Source organism: Rhipicephalus microplus, chromosome 7 (genome assembly GCF_043290135.1).
Source record: "Rhipicephalus microplus isolate Deutch F79 chromosome 7, USDA_Rmic, whole genome shotgun sequence".
NCBI classification, from domain to species: Eukaryota; Metazoa; Arthropoda; class Arachnida; order Ixodida; family Ixodidae; genus Rhipicephalus; species Rhipicephalus microplus.
The window spans coordinates 37556364-37575801 of record NC_134706.1 but is presented as its reverse complement, the minus strand read 5'-3'; the positions used below and the strand labels follow the sequence as shown (position 1 = coordinate 37575801).

At 46.9% G+C, this 19438-nt stretch overlaps 1 protein-coding gene across 7 annotated transcripts in view; it reads right to left on the bottom strand.

The window, feature by feature from the left end:
- LOC119180407 (uncharacterized) overlaps positions 1-19438 on the bottom strand; it is a 131970-nt gene that overhangs the window by 36662 nt on the left and 75870 nt on the right. Inside the window, exon 6 of one of the 7 annotated variants that reach the window (XM_075869046.1) lies at positions 16112-16217. The exons of 5 other annotated variants lie outside the window; for them this stretch is intronic. The gene's annotated coding sequence lies outside the window, so the exon portion shown is untranslated. Of the gene's footprint in view, positions 1-1442; positions 1601-16111; positions 16218-19438 lie in introns of those variants that run through there. One more of the 7 variants, XM_075869050.1, reaches the window with a different exon arrangement.

Sequence of the window (19438 nt, the reverse complement as noted above, 5' to 3'; positions counted from 1 at the left end):
GTGTGCGGGTCGCGCAATGGGCTGATAAACGCACATTATTACATCACTTTGAAGTTGTCCAGGAAAGATGAAAGAAATGCGTATGTAGCGGTCCATTGCGCAGCCTGTACATGCGCACTCGCAGCTTCGCAAAATTAGCATCCTGGGTAGAACAGCTGATACTTTGTGAAGAGAGTTACTGGAAACCTATCATATCATGAGCGAAGGCGCGGACTGTATAAACGAAACTTTGGTATATTTATTCAATAGTGAGAATAGCCTAGCTGTTTGACTGCATGCTTGATTGGCAACTCAACGGAGAACGCATGGGTTTGGGGGTCTTCCTTCCGTGGTATTTTTTCGAAACAAAAGTCAGGTTATGTTTAGCGCTCGCCCTGTGAACTGCGTTCTTCTTTTCTCAGTAAGTTCCTTCCTTTTTTTGTTTGTTTCACGTTTGCGCTAAAGAGTGTCGCGTTTGATACAAGAACAACTCGCCCAACAGGAAGTCTGCTGGAAACCAGATTAGCCGCAGCACAACATTTCTAAAGCCCCGAAATCCCACGTCAGACCCGACAAAAGCGATGAAGCACGTTTGCCGCCTGGGTGCCGCTGATTGGACCAACTCAAAACAATGAGAACCAAAGTTATTTCTCCGTCGTCAAGATAAGCGGCCACAAACAACGCTACCCCGCTCTTAGCAACGTGCGACGCTGAGTGCTGAAGAACGTCTCAACAAAACTCGAAAACGGAGGAGCGCATCCTGCGGCGCCTACAGACAAATGCGCTGCTCTGTCCAGCCATACTAAAATATTACGACCCAAAAACAAGTGGGCAGTGCCAGTACTGTGGGGAAGTGGCCAACACTTACCATATGGTCTGGGCCTGCCAAATGAACCCAAAATTAACCCCCTTTCCCAACCCCACCAAAGAGGACTGGGAGACGACCCTACTCAATAGCTCCACACTAGAGGAACAGTGAACTCTAGTCCAGCGGGCTCGGGTGGCGGCCTCGACTAATGACGTCCCGGACTAGGGATGTCAACCAGCCCGGTGGGGATAAGGGCTATCTGGGACAGCCAGCATCAATAAAGGTTTCTTCCTCCTCCTCCTCCTCCACAAAAAAAAAAAACCTTGGCTGAAATGTGACGGGACACTAGCGTGACTCGCAGCCAACGACGCCGCTGGTCGACGCCATCTTGGTTATTTTTGGCGCGAACAAAGAAAATGCATTCGGCAGAACACGCTGTCGAAGCCTCATGAACGTGTATCAAATAAAGCCTTCGGCGCGCGACGACGCGTTTGGCGTACTTTATGTCATTCACGTGCAGAAAGTACCAGAACCTGCCGACCGAACAAGGTGCCTCGTACACGTACGATAGTTCTAAGGAGTGCCGCGCAGCAAATCGGCACATGTTACGATCTGCCGCTTTGTGATCCTATTGTAAAGAATCGTTTCGACTCACCGCAAACAAAACGACCAGCCTCCTCCGAGAGAGCGATGTCACCGCGCCTTTCCCTTGCAACCGCGTACGAAACAAACACTCCGCCCCCACAGAAGCGCAGGCTTTATCTCTGCGACTGGAACCTTCGCGAACTCCCGCCCAACTGACGCAACGTCTGCGCAACGCCTGCGGAAAAGGAATCGTCGCCCCGGACGGTGACTGCAGCGCCGCGGCGAGTCACCGCGCGAGATAACACCGCTAAAGCGTGGCCTCTGCGATCGGCCGCCGGCAGCCAATCGCGGAGGCCACGGCTAGAGATGAGAGTAAACGAGTGGCGGTGGTAGTGGTTCGGTGAAGGAAGGAAAAAGACGCTTATTTCTGCAGCTGTCAAGGGAGCATGGCGCAGTAAACGAGTGACAGGTGCTGCGACCACCAGTGTACGCTCCCGCTTCACTTAAAGGAGAGGTGGTACTCGAAAGAAAAAAGTGTATTTATTCTGTTTCCTACGGCAATGAAACTTTTGCTCCGTTCATAGGTTCGTATGGTGAATTCAAATATGTAGTGAGTTTCATAGTAGGTTGCACAGCTTTTATTTTATAACACGTGTAATATATGCGTAAAATTATCTTTTTTTTTGACACACTTTTTCTGCCGCTATTCTTTTAAGGTTGTGAATCATTAACAGCTGACAATGATCTGCATTAACTGTAGAAGGCAAATAAATAACAAAAAAGCGTGTATAAAACATTTTAATGAACCAAAAACTTTAGTGTAAGAATTCTGACAGTCACATTCATGTGACTCTGCAGACTGCCGCTGACAAGGCGATGGTTTGTGCGGGTATGATGAATCTGGCCTGTTCAGCGACAAAATCTGAACTTCTCTTCCTCCTTGCCCATCGGGGCTCTGAAAGCACATCTCCGATATACAAAGAACACTGAACAATACTGTTACACAAGGTAAGGTAACTTGATGGGGGGTTTTTAATGGGCCCTGAGTCCGCGATCGCAGTATAATGATGATGATTTCCACCGCCATGGCTCGTACCCACTCAGGGGGATCGCAGTGGAGGCAACGTCGTCTTCCTTCTCTATCCGCGCTTCCCTTGTTTTTCCTGGTAGTGTTACCCGCGTATCATTCCTCCCGTCTCAGACGAAGCCCTCTGGGCGAGTCATTCTTGCATCCTTCGAGTAAACGGCTTCAGGCGGGCAACATGCGTCACCTCTGTCTTGCATGAACGTCGGCCACTAGTGGTGACACGTGCAATTTAATAGTTGACCTCGCTGAGACGACGGAGTATCACAAAAGGACCGGCATAGTGTGCCAGTAGCCTTTGGCTCAAGCCACGTCTGCGTATTGGCGTCCACACCCACACTAGATCACAGGGGGCATAGGTTGCATGCCTGTGTTGACTGTCGTAGCGAGTTTTGAAGTACTCTTGCGCTGCCAGTGTACGTAAGCAGGCAAGTCGACGTGTCTCTTCAGCACGACACAAAGTTTCCGCAATTGTTAAATCGTCATGGACGACAAAAGGAAAGATAGCGTCCAGCGTATGTCGAGCTGAGCGAGCGTAGAGCAGATAGAAAGTCTGTAGCCTGTCCTTTCGTGTTTCGACGTGTTGAAGGCATACGTGACGAATGGTAATACTTCATCCCAGTTTTTGTGGTCGGAGGTGACGTACATTGACAACATGTTGATCAACGTTCGGTTTGTGCGCTCATTGAGGCCGTTAGTTTGTGGATGATACGCAGACTAGTGTCGGAACTTGGAGGCACACAAACGAAGTAATGATTCGACTATATGAGCGGTAAATTGTCGTCCACGGTCACTTATTATCACGCGAGGAGGTCCGTGTCGGAGGATGACTGAATGCAACAGGAACTCCGAAACCTGGACTGCCGTGGCGGAGCATAAGGCAGCCGTCTCGCAGTACCGCGTCAGGTAGTCGGCGCATACAATTATCCACCGGTTACCTTTTCAGGAGCGTGGAAATGGCCCCATAAGATCAATGCCGACCTTTTCAAAAGGGGAACCGGGAGGCTTTACAGCAGGGGCGGCGCCAGGATGTTTTTACTGGGGGGGGGGGGGGGGGGGCAACCACGAAAAGTGAGTTCCTCCGGGGGGCGCAAGCTAGCTCTGCTCCTACTAGGTTTTCAATATATGCTTCCGGGCACTTGGGTGGGCATAGGGCGGGCAGGCGAGAATTTGGGGGGAGCTCCAGCCCACCCTTGCCCCCCCCCCCCCTGGCGCCGCCCCTGCTTTACAGGTTGCAGGTGACCAACTGGACCCGAGGAGGGCCGCTTGTGGCTCTGGCCACGTAGTTCTGAATCGTTTTGCTCATTTTCGGCCAATAGAACTGCTCTTTCGTGCGACTAAGTGTTCGTGCGGTGCCTATAGATGGAATAGAGGTGGGGTCATCATGCGTGAGACGCAGAACAGACGTTTGGAGGGACGCAGGAACAACCAGCAGAAAACGGGCGCCCGCCGTGGACAAGTTTCTCTGGTAAAAAAGACCATTTCGGACGCAGAATCGGCCTTCGCTTAATGAATCTCTCGCTCCAGGGAAGAGAGCTTTTAAGCTTGGGTCATTACGCTGCTCAGCGGCGAAGGTCACGGCATCGGGAAAGCCAGACGACAGAGAAGCGATAAGGTGGTCAAAGTTATCGGCTTCACAATCTGTCGATGGTAGCGGCATTCTGGAGAGGCAATCCGCATCAGCGTGTAGACGGCCAGTCTTGTATGAGATGGTGAAGACATGTTCTTGCAAACGAATGGCCCATCGTGCGAGGCGGCCGGATGGGTCATGAAGGTTAACCAGCCAACACAGGGAATGGTGATCTGTGACGATAGTGAACGACCGACCATAGATGTATGAGCGAAACCGTTGCACGGCAAAGAGTACCGCTAGGCATTCCTGTTCGGTCACTGTGTAGTTGCGTTCAGGCTTGCTTAAAGAACGACTTGCGTACGCCACAACGTGTTCCTCCTTGCCAGAACGCTGAACGAGAACGGCACCGATACCAATGCCACTTGCGTCTGTGTGAATTTCCGTGGGCGACAAAGGATTGAAGTGCCGAAGTATTGGCTGCGAAGTTAACAAACACTTCAGCTTGTGAAAAGCGGCATCACACTCGGAGGTCCACTGAAACAGGCTGTTCTTGCGTAGAAGGCTCGTCAGGGGGTGAACGACATCCGCAAACTTGGGTACGAACTGGCGGAAATACGAGCAGAGCCCAATGAAGCTACGCAGTTGTTTCACAGATTTAGGACGCTCGAACGATTCAACGGCCGCTGTCTTTTGTGGGTCACGTCTAATGCCATCTTTGTCGACGAGACGTCTTAACACCAATGTCTGTCGCTCGCCAAAGTGGCACTTTTTTGAATTCAATACAAGGCCAGCCTTTTCAATGCAGCTGAGCACTAGGTCTAGGCGAGTGTTGTGCTCCTCAAACGTACGTCCAAAAATTACGACATCATCAAAGTAACACATGCATATCTGCCATTTTAAACCACGCAATATAGAGTCCATAAATCTTTCGAATGTCGCAGGAGCATTACATAATCCGAATGGCATAACGTTGAACTCGTAAAGTCCGTCGGTTGTAACAAATGCCGTCTTTTCTTTGTCAGCTGCGTGCATCGGAATTTGCCAGTAACCTGATCTCAGGTCGACAGATGAAAAGTAGGACGCGGAATGCAGGCAGTCTGGAGCGTCATCGATGCGCGGCAGAGGATAGACGTCTTTCTTGGTAACAGAATTCAGTCGGCGGTAGTCAACGCAAAATCTCCACGTACCATCCTTCTTCCTCACTAGAATGACGGGAGCAGCCCACGGACTTGCCGATTCCTGTATTATTCCCTTTTTCAGCATTTCTTGGACTTGCTCGTTGATGATCTTGCGCTCCGATGGTGCCACTCGGTAAGGTTTCTGCCTAATGGGATGCGCCGACTCGGTGTGGATCTGATGACGTATCCGGGACGCTGGGATTAAGGGCCTTTGGCTATGTTTAGAAAAATCTAACACTTTCGAGTGCTTAGATAGAACGTCGAGCAGAGTATGACGTTCGCTTTGGTCAAGTGACTTGCTGATCATTTGTAGCAATTGGGCATCTTCTGAACCTTCCAAGCCTAGACGTTCATTTTGGCTTGTAGTATCAACAAGCGCAACCAGCGTCGTACATGATTCGGGTCTAAATACTGCAAGTTTCATGCCACCTGGCAAAATTGCAGGCTCCATGAAACTGCTCATTGTCCACACACCTGCCCGTCCATCAACGACTGACACTATACAATGGGGAATGAGAATGTTCTTTTTCAGGCATGCCAAGGGAATCGGTTCGAGCGTGGCGTCAAACGTGCCACAGTTGTTGCTGGAACATGTCACGGGAACACACACGGCAGAAAATGCAGGACTCCTGTGTGCGGACTCCGGTTTCTCTTCCACCATGGCAACCATCGATCAACGCAGCAGACGCTTATGCATATCAAGGCACACGGCAGGCTGTATTTCCTTGTCAACCACCTCCCAACTACGAACGAAATTTCGCCCGCCTGTTTACCCAGCTCCTCCACCAAATTGTTACACAAGGTAAGGTAACTTAATGGGGAGTTTTTAATGGGCCCCGAGTCCGCGATCGCAGTATAATGATGATGATCTCCACCGCCATGGCTCGTACCCACTCAGGGGAATCGCAGTGGAGGCAACGTCGTCTTCCTTCTCTATCCGCGCTTCCCTTGTTTTTCCTGGTAGTGATACCCCGTATCAATACACACATATCCAAAGTTGACAGGCTCAGAGTGCTTGGACTATTTAGACCACGAAATCGACTAAACACACACACTATTGAAGCACTTCAGACAACCCTGGACCACACTCTATGCCTTATAGGCAGGATATCTAATATAAGGTTGTATGGCGGGCTACGAGAGGCTGAGCTCCTCCACCTCATCCAAGCCTTTGTCCTCAATAAAGTGACTTTTTCTCTCCCTTATCTGTCCCTTCTGAAGAGGGAAGAAAATGACGTAGACACCTTCTTACGCAAAATCTACCAATTCGCTCTCGGAGTCCCCACTCGAACGTCCACTGCACGGCTCATGGAGACAGGCATATTCTACACATTAACCGAACTCATTGAGGCACACTTAACCCCACAATATGCCGTCTCTCCAACACACAGACTGGAAGATGCGTTCTCGACACTCTCAGTATCGGGCCAACCTGAACCGCTACCACCAAACACACTATACCGCATAAAATGCACAAGAATGTATACACATTCCTCTGCTCCCTAAAAACATGCACCCTGTACACAACAAGAAAATGTCGACGACAGCGTGCAAAAACTCTCAGGAAACGATTTTCTATTTATAATGAAGTGCTCTAAGTAGATGCCGCCGAATACAGTACCCGTCTTTTTTTTTTTTTCGCCTTCTCAGTTGTCACTATGTCGGATAGCCAGTGCTGCTCCCATTCCTGCTTACTCTTCTCAGGAGACGGAGAAAGTAGCCATTGCTCGCGCCCATGCAGTTCCCAATCATTCACTTATTATTAGCGACTCCAAATAGGCCATCTACAACTTTGGAGCGGGTAGGGTGTCCAAAACAGCCATCTTCCTCCTCCTGGCCCATCCTCCGCAACTACTGACGCCGCTACGGCGCACGCAGGCCTCACCAGTTACGAGGCGGCTCACGTCAGCGCCCAAATATTTACGGTCCGGGCCCAGGAAGAGCAGAGCTCCGTTTCGACAACGGCACCGTTTGCTGCGCGGGGTCGCCTTCTAAGATTTCACGACATCTGTAATCACTGCCGCCTTGGCAATAGCGAGCACTAATCTCTATCGGTGCTCGCACTTCTCGTTATTCTAACTGGATGTCTCGAGTCTCCGCAATGCGGAAATCCCCAGTTCCTACGAACGAAGGTGGATTTGCGAGATATATAGCGCCGCAAACATAAAGTCTACCCGGTGGGTAGTTAACGTTACGTAAGGGTTCACGGCCTGTAAACACCCGCATATGCGCAGATTCTATACGGTAACACGGTAACATAAGGAAGAGTTTTTTGGTTGGAAAAGAATCTTACAGGAAAGGAACCTTTTTTTTCTTGCAAAGTGTCCACTAGGCGCATATCCGCGTGTTTCACTACAAATGTCGCGCAAGACGATAGTCTTCTGGCGGCCGTACTACACGAGTCCTGGTCTCATCCGCGGCCACTCGTGACGCTGTTCTCGTACTATTTCCATCCTGTCACGATCAATGCTATTGAGGTTTTGTTTGAACAAATTTCGTTTTACTGCATTATCACTGCTGGCATGCCGCGTGTACACATCCCAGACAACATAACAAGTCCTAAGGATGCCCCAAACAAGTACCCAAGTCCCACATCCGCTAAAGGAAGTCGTATGGATGTCCTGTAGACTTCAGCGAGCGGATGTCCATTAATCATCCCGGAAGATGACGTGAATGGGTGGATGCATGCGTGAGATCTGCATGCATCCACCCATCCATGTCCTCTCATGGGATGTTTAATGGACATGGTATATATCATCCCGCGCTGTTTCAATTAATCTACTTACTGATATTCTCACAAATATATGCATGTTGCTTCATGAATTACTGTACATTTTCAGCGATCATTTTTAATGCACCTGTACATATATATAGAACTTGCGCAATCCTTCATAAATATACACATATTAAATAATCAGGTGAAAACACATAATGGAGCAGTATTTTCAAGATTTGGAAAATAACAAGCAAAGAGGCATGCAACAGAACCACTGAACGTGTTATAATACAGTTACGTGGAAAAGCAGGAGTGCATTGCATCACAAGAAGAGTACATTAGGGGTATTAAAACATGTAAAGAAATGCAAGACTTTCAAAAAGGCAGTTGTTTCTACTAACTAGCATGCGTCCTTCAAATGCTGCATGTACTGGTAATTTCTGGATACAGTGAAATGTGCAACATCCAAATTTAGTCCCATTATGATCCCAAGATTTCCTAAGTGCAGGATGTCTTAAGGATCTCGTTTTTTGTCTGAATTTGGAGCCTTCATGGAGGTTTCCGGGAAATATCTGGGACATCCTTAGAAGTTCCCACACATCCTAAGCAGCACATCCTAGGGGAATCCAAAAGATGGATCTGTGCTGTTTGGGATGTCAGCAATGTTTCGGTCACGTTAAGTACTGTGAAGCACGATAGTTTGAAAAGAACCATTTGTGAGACATGAATGAATTATATTGCATGGAAGAGTGAATGAATGGCTCTGCGCAAGTACGTAGCCAGAAATTTTTTTCGAGGGGGGGGGGGCCACCACTTTCTATGCCATGGCGAAAAATATTTATGGGAGGAGGGGTACGTGCCCGGTGTGCCACCCCTTGACTACGCCCCTAGGGCTGCCCATTTACTACTGGTGCGTGAATTAGTCACCTGTCGAAGTAGACATCCACCATACCGTCAGCAGAGCTCCTTCACACGCATAGCGTCGCATTTTCGGCACAGCGTTAGAAACGCTTGTGTTTTTAGAATGAAGTATCTATGCATTTTCTAGTAAAGGGCCACACCACCTGACACGTATCGATGTTGCACCTGATATGCGTAGTTATTTTTTTTGATCGACAATGTTCGCGGGTATAAACGCAGCCATTATTTCATGCTGGGGGCTGCGTTCCCCTTTGCCCCATTGGTCGACTTCGCCGTGGCTGGAAGTAAGATGGCAAATCAAGCTATGGTTTGCTTCCCACGCCTGTGTGCGTTACAATCTTTTTGTCGGTATTTTCCAAGTTTGCGCTAATGGAGTACCGTATATACTCGTGTAAGGGCCGCACTTTTTTTTCGAAAATTTTGCTAGGTGCGGCCCTTACACGAATCAGGCCGATTTAGTACAGGCAGTACAGGCCAAAGGTCTGTACTGTTTATGCAACAGTAGCAGAGTGCAAGAGTCACAAATGACATGCCAGAAATGTTTTTATTCGGATTCCATTTCGCTGTCCTCGTTCTCGGAGGAGCTCGCCTCGGCGTCCGCGTCTTCCCAGAGACGGTCATCTTCGGTGCCGTTCATGGAGTTCGAAATTCCCGTTACCTTGAAGCTTTTAGCAACTACTTCTACTGACATGGCACGCCACGCATTCAAAATCCATTCACACACCTGTTGGAGCGACGCCCGCTTCAGCCGTCCTGTAGGGGTCTTCTCGTGGACGCCTCCAGCCATCCATTCAGAGTAACATCGGCGAAATTCCACTTTGAATGGTCTGTTGACGCATACGTCGAGCGGCTGCAGCACACTCGTCAGGCCACCGGGAATGACGGCCAAGTCCGTACGAGTTGCGGCAACTCGGTTCTTGACGCGGTCGGTCAAGTGGCCCCTAAAGCTGTCCAAAACAAGGAGGGCTTTCCGTTGTAACAGCCCTCCAGGTCTGTTTGCCCAGACGGTCTTAATCCAGTCAACGACCAGTTCCTCGGACATCCAGCCCTTCTCTTGCGCACGTACGACGATTCCCTGAGGGAACTTCTCTTTTGGGAGAGTCTTCCTTTTAAATACGACGTACGGCGGAAGCCTCCTGCCGTCTGCCGTGATGCACAACATCACAGTGCACCTTTGGCGTTCTGCACCAGTCGTGCGCACAGACACACTTTTCGCACCTTTTAAATCCACTGTGGTGCTTTCCGGTGCATCGAACCACACAGGTGTCTGGTCCGCATTCCCAATTTGGGACAGGTCGTATTCATGCTCCCTCCTGAGAGCATTCACGAAGCGATGAAACTTAATGACGTGGTCTTCGTACTCGCGCGGCAGTTTTTGGCAAATCGTCGTTCGGCGCCGAATAGAAAGCTGGTTACGGTTCATAAACCGCGTAGCCCAGCCCCGACTTGCCTTGAATTGTGCCGGGGGTATTTCCATGTGGCGAGCGATGCTGAGGGCTTTGACGCGTATCATGTCAGTCGATACGGCGTAGCCGTCCCTTCGTGTGTCGACGACGTAGTTGACGAGCTCGCTTTCGAGTTGCGGGTACTTGCACTTTTTCCCGCGAAACGCCTTTCGGCTCCTGTTAGTAGCGGCGAGGGCATCTTTCTGATTCATCCAGTAACGCACGCGCTTCTCATCGACGTCGTACTTTCGTCCAGCTTCCCGCTTCCCGTGCTCCTCGGCATAGTCAATCACTTGCAGCTTAAATGCTGCAGTGAATGATCTCAGATGCCGGCCCATCGTCCGTCACGTGCGCTGGCTTCTGCAGGGTTCACTACAACCAACAAAGTGACACCGACGACACCGATCTGAAGTCGCGCTGCCAACGTATCGACACGATGCTAGGAACGATGCCAACAAAGAGGCCGCACAAGGCAAATATGGCGGCGCGCTGTCAACAGCGTGGTCGGCGCGTCGGCGGAAGTAGAATAAAAGCGGAAAAGCGTGCAGCGCCATCTGGCTGTAAATGAACTAACTACACTTTTCTGGCGGGACATTTTGAACTTTTGTTTTTTTTTTTTTTCGAAATATCCGCTTTCAAAGTTGGGGTGCGGCCCTTACACGAGGGCGGCCCTTACACGAGTATATACGGTATCATCTGATGGCCAACTAGCCCAAACACAGCAGGTATTCGGTTCCCAACTGTGCGAGAGTGAAGACGGACAGTAAACAGCTCTTGAAATGCAACATCTGTGATTCTTGGTCGCCATAGCTGGGGAAAAAAAAAAGAGGGGAGGGGTGTTTGTACTAGCCGTGTGAAGCCCAAGACAGAGCGAAGCTGTTTTAGCTTAGGTTGCATGGATATTATCTTAGGGGCTTTACGTGGTCTTTTTGGCTGATGCTGAGTCTTTCCTTAGTAGAGACAAGAGGTCTAACCCACTGTCACAGACCCACAAGAATGTCCAAACTCCAGCGCCAGGCCTAAAGCGAAAAGCTGGCTGGGACACCCCTGGTAGAAGCACGGGGATTTTAAAGACGATAGTCTTTCTTGGGGACCTTCGACGGAAAAATTTTGGTTTGTCTGTCTGTACATTTGTCTGTTTGTCCGCCCTAACGACACTTCAAACGGCACCAAATGGCCCACCCCATTCGCAGCGCTCACCAATATTGCTCAAGGTTTAGCGCTCATAGCTGTGCGATTGTCAATTAAAAATCAATTATTGCGCACATCTGAGGCGCCATAACAACACTTCAAAGTTTTGTATGTCTGGACTGTAGCGTTTATCGCGCTGCGATGACAGTGCAATGCGATGCTCAAACAGGTGTTTCCAACGCTTTGCTATGACGTCACGGTGGTGGCACCTGCCCATAGCTTTGCCTTCTACACCTTATCACCTCCGAGACTGGCGCGCATCTTTCTCCGCGGGCTGCACGCCTTCGTTTTCGAAGAGAACTGCCAGATGGCGCTTGTGTATAACGTGCCTCAATGCGCTCGTTCGCCTCCGCTACACGCACGAGGCACTCTAACGCAACGCCTCCAGAATACCCTTCACCGATTTTCTCGCGCAGATCAAATAAACGTTTTGTTCACTCTCTCCAGACGCAAGACTATCGTCTTACGACTACATTTGCGGTGTAACATACAGATTTGGAATATTTTATCGCTACTAATCTTTCTAGGGAGCCTACATGACCACAGACGGTAGTGTGGGATCCCTGGATCTCCCTATCGGCTCGCACCACGCCAAGAAACTCGGCGCTGCGGCTGTGCAGAGTATGGGCACAGCTGATGAGCAACAGCGCGTGATTAGTAACGGCGCGGAAAACACCCGATTGTTTTACCTCGCGCTTTATTAAGCATTTGAGTTCGTTCCTAACTGCGTGCTAATAAGGTCGCACTTCAAAGAATGACAAGCCAGGTACGACAGTCAGCAAACTGCAAAGGTATGAGAGCGGACTTGGCGAATCCGTTCAGTTAATTGAAGGGGGGGGGGCACCGTTCTATTTTGTGTGCACGCTTTTGTATGGGCCAACAGAAAATCAGGATCAATTGGAAAAGTAGTGAAGCACAAGGTGCCTTGCCGGCGAATGGAAAATGCGGGCCAATCACGATCTACTGTGTCAACAAAAATGTGGGCAAATCACAATACTAGTGTCGTCTGAGAATGCATCTACATAATCTGTAAAATTTTAGGTCACTAACAAGTGCAATAAAGTCTGACATCATGACTTTTGAAAAAAGAACGAAAAACAATGGCCAACCACTGAAGTAGGGAAGCCTGCCAGCACATGAGCAGAAAACATGCCATGAAAGTAGTGATCTGACAGTGCATCTAGCGTGTGAACAGGGCTATTTGCCAAAGCAGTGCCGTCAAAAGTGTGTCTTGAGCAGAAAACCTGGATCATTCACAGAAGTAGTAAAGTCTACTGTACATCCTGCGCGGGAATTAAGAATGTGCCTCATCATTTCACAAATCCTGTGCACTGTACACGTGGGCCACTCACAAAAGTAGTGAGGCCCGACTGTGTCAACTGAAAATGTTGGCTGGTCACGGAAGCTCCTCAATTTGACAGTGCTCCAAGGTCTCAAAACTGCTGTATGCATGAGACTCGAATCAAGGGGGCAAGTCTCCACAAACAGAAGGTACAAGCCTATCACAGCGGCAAATAAGTTTACATATTTACTTGCACACTACCCGTATTTGTTAGCATCGACTACAGCTAGACAATATATACAAACACACACTTGACATGATCTACTTAACACACCCACGTAAAAGGCAGCACGCTATGATGTATGGTGCAAAGCCTGAACTGCCGAATGATCAGGCAAGCAGTGATCACCGAAATTCAATCAATTTCAGTCCATACAGGAATTATTTTATTATCAAGGTTCTCTAAAACATATTTAAACTACTCAAGCTTTGCAGAATGAACCATGTGCAGAAATGTTCACAAGAGGATTGTGCAAAAGAATCCACATCATGTGCTATGTACAGTGAAAAAAAAAAAAACATGCTAGAAGTGCTGCCTGGAGATTAAAACTCCAAAGCACGCCAGCAAATTAAAGGCAGACTACACCTAGGTGAAGCCAAAGAAGCAAGGCAAGAATGCAGAGGAACAATTATTAAAGGCCACCTATGAATGTCAATGCTGCAAGTTGCAAGGCCTGCAGTGTTTTCAAAGCCACATGTGCTCAAAGCCATAGTGCACGTCTTCCTTTTTCGGCTGACCCATTTCCACTCGTGTGCAAATGAAGACTACAAGTGACAAGGGAAAGGCACCATTCGCAATAAGCAGATTCTCGATGGCCAGGTGGCAAAATGAAGTGCCACAGTGTACATGTTCAGCCAAACACTTGGTTTCGCCCAAGGCAGCAAAAGGTACAATCAAATGTTCCTTCCCACCTGCCTGCCCCTTTAGAGTTTGTTCAGAATGCAGCTTGCCTATGGTGCTTTGGCACCCACAACAGCAAAACTTGTGCAAAGTCTCGTTCCAAATGATGAGCCAAGAAGTGGTACCTTGCGCTGGTGCGTTGTGCTATGTCGCCGCACTTATCAGAGGTCCTCACTTATGACTTGGCCAAACTCTCACAAATATACCACAGGCCATTCGCCGCTGAGAGTATGCAGCACAGCAGCGCTGCACTAGTACATATTTCCGTAGCCATGCATCAAGCCGCGACACTTCCCACAGTGGTGTGCGAGCAGCAACACTTGCTCTGAGCCGTCCAGGGAGCCGACATTGACTGTTGGGAGTGCCAGCAAAGGAAAATGAAGCGTTTGTGTAATTTCAGAAAAAAACGTATTCTGCCACATGGTGCTTTTGCAGGCCGAGCTTGCAGAGAGCGGCATGCCACACATATGCTGGCGACGACACATGAATGCTAGGCTTGCTAGACTGGCACACGCAGTGCGACTTCCACTAAGTCAGATACATATGTGCGGTCAAATTTCAATGTATCACTACTGCCACAAAGCTTTAGACCAATGTCAGGGTAACAATGCTCAGGTGAACCAAAAGGGCACCAATGCCCATATCCTCTGTTGATCACTTGCAGGGATAAAATGATTAATGTGTCCCAAGGCTCACTCCAACCAAGCAACGTGCGTAACCAATGCCATCGAGGTGCAGATACCAAGTTGTCCCATGCAGCAATGGGACGATATATTCTTGGAAGAGATAAGACCAATCATACTATATGCGAAGAACAATGGTTCAGTGCCCATCGGCCACCAAACATCAAGAACGCCCAATGCAGTTATTTTCGGTGCAGTTGTTACCTAACATACATCTTGAAAACCAGTGTTACACATACGTATTCCCCAAAATAGGTTGAATATAAAGGACTGTTGCAGGGGTAAGCCTATAAAGGCACATATAAACCGAGAAAACATCTTTTGCGCTACGGAGTTTTCTTTTGTTAGCTCGCCAGGAAACCCAGCAAACATTTCCTAGTCCTGAAAGTGAAAAACAAGGCACACCTCAAAGCACTGGCACTTTAGTGTCTCTTTTGATAATGGCCTAGTTTATCGGTCACACCCACTCTGGAGGATTGGCCAATTTTTTTTTTTTTGCTTCCTCCTCTCTTCAGAGTTGAGCTGATAAGCGAAAACACTAGTGACACAGAAAATCCGTGGGAACACTCACCAAAACATTCTTAGTGGAAAAAAAAAAAAACTGTTCAAGTTCTTTAGAGAGCAGTTCTACGGAGCGATGAAATGAACAAAAAGTGAAGGTATTGTCACGGTTGTAGGCTCAGGTCAGGGAGTTAGTTACATGAATAAAAAATGGGCACTCGCCCTGCGGAGCCCATCTACAGTTTTAATAAAAGGTCTCTTAACCAAAACAAGATTTGCTTAGAATCTTGTTCACATATTAGTTGTTTACTAAACTTATTTTTTTAAAAACTTTCTGGTTATAGCTTTAAAGGGCTCCTAAAACATTGTTCAAAATAACAATTACTAGTACTAGCTAAACTTTGCGACTTTCACATGAAGTTAGCCACTACAAACCGCATTGAAGCGAGAAAGACAAAGATTCCAGAGTGTTTCCAGAACACGAAATGTAGTTCTGCCTTTAATGATTCTCAGTTGTCCCCTCCCTTCACAGAAGCAATTTCCTTTAAACGAAACTCTCCGAAACATGCAACACAGGTCGTGCAACTATTGAAAAGGCATCCTTCCCATCTTTGACCTGTGCAGAATTGAGAACCGAGTCTTCTTCGGGCGACCGTGATGGACACTGTGGCTACCGACCTCCACGACTGTAGTTGCTAACTTAGGTGCAAGTTTTCTGTATGGTAGATACAACATTTAAGCCCCAAAACTTTAGGCAGGTGAAAACTTAAACACGTTCAGCGAGAATTCAGTGTTTGCACACGTAAAAACACTTCACTCATTGCCACATCAGAATGAGAAAGAACGCAAAAAGATGTACCTAATATAAAACTGTGCCGGAACTCGTGACTTTTTTTTTTTCTTTTTGCACTGAAATAAAGAATAGAAACTCGCGCTCTTCCAAAGGAAGGCAGTTTTCTGTAAAACACGTTCAATTAGCTGGCGCTTTTGCACTCGGTAGTATATACCAAGGCAAAAATAAATGAACACAGGAAACCGCAAAGACTACAGGAAAGTGGCTGAACGATCGAGACATTTGAGTAGGGCTCAAATATAGGTTTTTCATGGTCACATGGCTTTTTTGGATTTTCTTAACTTTTAACTCCCCCCCCCCTAGAAAAAAAAAACTAATACCAAAACTAAAAGCTGACGTGCATGCACTGACCTTGGCCGTTCTTATTACTCCTATCAGATCAATGCCAGAGAGCCGTCGCTGCGATACGTGTTGCCTTTTCTGTGTTGGTCCACACGGCAAAAATCCTTTCTCGGCTCTGTAGAAATACATTGAACAAACCTGCCTCTTGGAAACGCGCTACATCTAAAGACTACAGACAATTCTTTGCCGCCTGTTCATCGGCAGAATTAGAATGTTCTCTTGGCTTCTAGAAAGGCGCAATACATCATCTACTGTTCTGTCATGGGCAAGGTTAAAATTTGTTGCTAAAATGGACAAGAAATCTTAAAAAATCTAAAATTCTGAAGTAAAAAAGGCCTCTCGACGCCCTTCTTCACCATCTCCTTCTTCTCCACCCGGATTATACTCGGTTGGTAAGAAGCAGAACGCCATGAAAAAGCATGGTGTCTGTGGACTCCACTTGACCTGCATTGCTAAAGCCGCAGTCACATGGATCAGCAATGGTCGATTCCAACAAGACCGCCATGAACACAACTGACACAGTTTGGCCTTCGTTGCCGAAGCCGCAGCATCATGCCGGTTCACAGCGAACCTCGGCATTGCCAGAAGACAAAGCTATCCTAATAGTTCTTCAATCACTGCTCGACGCACTTCAAGCATTCGTCGGCAAGCTGAAATCGCAGGGCATCAAATGATACTAATCCATCCCACGGCATTTTCCCGAAGGATGCCAAAACTAGGCGCTTGTTCAACAAAGTCCAGTCGAATGGTGAACCATTCGTTTATAAAGAACACCTTCCAGCATTTGTTATTGAGGCTGGTAAACCAAATTATCTGAAACTAGCTCATCTAGAATTACTTTCTAAATGTTTCTATGGAAAAACTCAAAACCTTAACGAGTCGTGGAATTGTCGTGAAGGAACACACTCCAAAAAACCTTTTTCTCGGACACAAAACACAGAAAATATGCATTTTCAATGATGTGTTCAATTTCAGTATGACAGGTTAGCCCGTACGACTGTTCTGAATTCCTTTAAAATTTCGCCAGGACACTGGGCGAAATTCCTACCTACGCACTCTTGACCTGCATCGAGATGACTTTGCTGACAGGGCTGTACAGCAGAAGACAAAGGAGGCTCGCCGGCAAGATGTGTCAACACACACAAACACCCAAAAAAAAAGATGTTGCTAACGTGTACCTGGCTGGTGCCTATTGAACAGGTTTGGCAATTGGCTGCTATGTCGTTGCACAATTTTAACTTTACATGCGATTATCTCAAAACGTGTTTTAATGTACTGATGTTCTTTTATCTCAGCAAGCACAGTATCTAGGATCGTAGATTTCCACCAGTGTTTAGAAAACATATTAGGCAATATGCTGAAGCAGAATTATTGTTGCGTGAAGAAGCACTCTTCTTCAACACGACATAGATTAGCTATTACCGAGTGATAATTAGTTACCTGGAGCAAAACATTTACACAAAACGCATGTTAGAAATTTTCAGCGCTGAATTTGCATCAGTAATAAGAGGAATGGCTTATTATCACAATGATATTAAAATAATTACTGTAACTTTTATGGTTTACGAAGAAAAAAGCACCTAATCTTTGCCTAAAATGCAAAGCGGGTATATGGCTTACCCTGCTCCTTTAAGTTACAAAAACGTGTTCAGTCACCAAGTACCAGCAAACTTGTTGTAAAGTAGGGCAATGTTTTTACAATGTGGTTAGCTACATATGGCACTTAATACATGACTAATTAGATGTGTTTAATTGATACTCCATAAATTAAGTATATAGTAATCAACATGATAACTATTATCATGCTGCATATGAAATAACCAATTAAGTCTAAGCTAAATAACACCATGACGATTGAAGATGAGCTGATGCAGCCATCACTGCGAAGACTGAGCAGATCAAACAGAGACTGAGATGACGTTCAGCAAAGCAAAAGCTGAAAGAATCTAGGTGATCACAAACTCTGCTCAAGGCTCCAGCCTTGAACCACTAGTGCTACGGACCCCTCCCCCCCCCCCTCACTTCTTTTTTTACTTACCAAGAAGCTGCTGCATAGTGCCCATCATATGAAAGGCTTGACTGTCACACTGGCACTATGAAAGTCACTAGAACAGTCGCACGGGCGAACCTGACATACTGAAATTGAACACATCATCGAAAATGCATATTTTCTGTGTTTTGTGTCCGAGGAAAAGGTTTTTTGGAGTGTGCTCCCTCACGACAATTCCACGACTCGTTAAGGTTTTGAGTTTTTCCATAGAAACATTTAGAAAGTAATTCTGGATAAGTTGAACTGGGGTCTTCCAGAACCAACGAGTTTAAACCAGCGTTTGTGTATCAGTCGGTTTGACTGAGAGACTCCCACTGCAAAGATTGGGCGCTCACTGCACCTACTTTTGCCAAGGCGCAGTAATCACACCGCAACGCCAACGTGTGGAATGATTTCCGCTAAAACCGCACAACCGAAACAACAGGAAGATACGACAAAAAACTAATTGTATCACAAGTTTGTAAAATTTAGAAGTGCTGATGTGTTTAGAGACTTTAGGAAATTTAGAAATAAGGTGAATGCTGAACTGAAGCAAGCGAAAATTAAGTATTACACACAATTCTTTGATAAGATAAAGAATTACCCTAGAAAAGTTTGGAATGAAGTCGGAGAGCTCAAAGCTATGAAGACAAAGAGCAATGACATCAACATAACAACACCCACTGGAGTGTTGACAGGCCCGGAGGCAGCAGCTGCTTTAAATGAATATTTCGTTTCTAGCACGCAGTATCCTAATAAGGAAGAACATATAACCACACCTATCATGAACAGTACCCGTCTCTCTTACTCAATTTTACTTACGCCTGTTGCAGCTGCTGAAGTTACTCAACTACTCCTTAAATTGAAAAACAATATATCTGCTAGTCATGATGACGTTAAACCTGCGCCAATTAAATATATTGCGGATATTATCGCACCCGTTTTATGCATATCAGAAACAGTATGTTCGAAAGTGGTATGTTTCCCGATCTACTAAAAGTAGCACGAGTGTGCCCAATCTACAAAGGATGGGGTAAACAGCTTATGACAAACTATTGGCCCATTTCTGTTTTACCTGTCTAATCAAAAGCCTTTGAGAGTGCATTGAACGTTAGACCACAGAAATTTTTTTCTAAATACAATGTAATCAGTGACATGCAGTACGGTTTTCAGAAAAGAAATCTTGAGGAGGAGCTCTTAACATTAAACATGAAATTATATCAAATATTGAAAATCGAATGTGTACATTGGGTCTGTTTGCTAACTTCCAAGTTTGTTTATTGTGTACCCTTACAACACATAATATA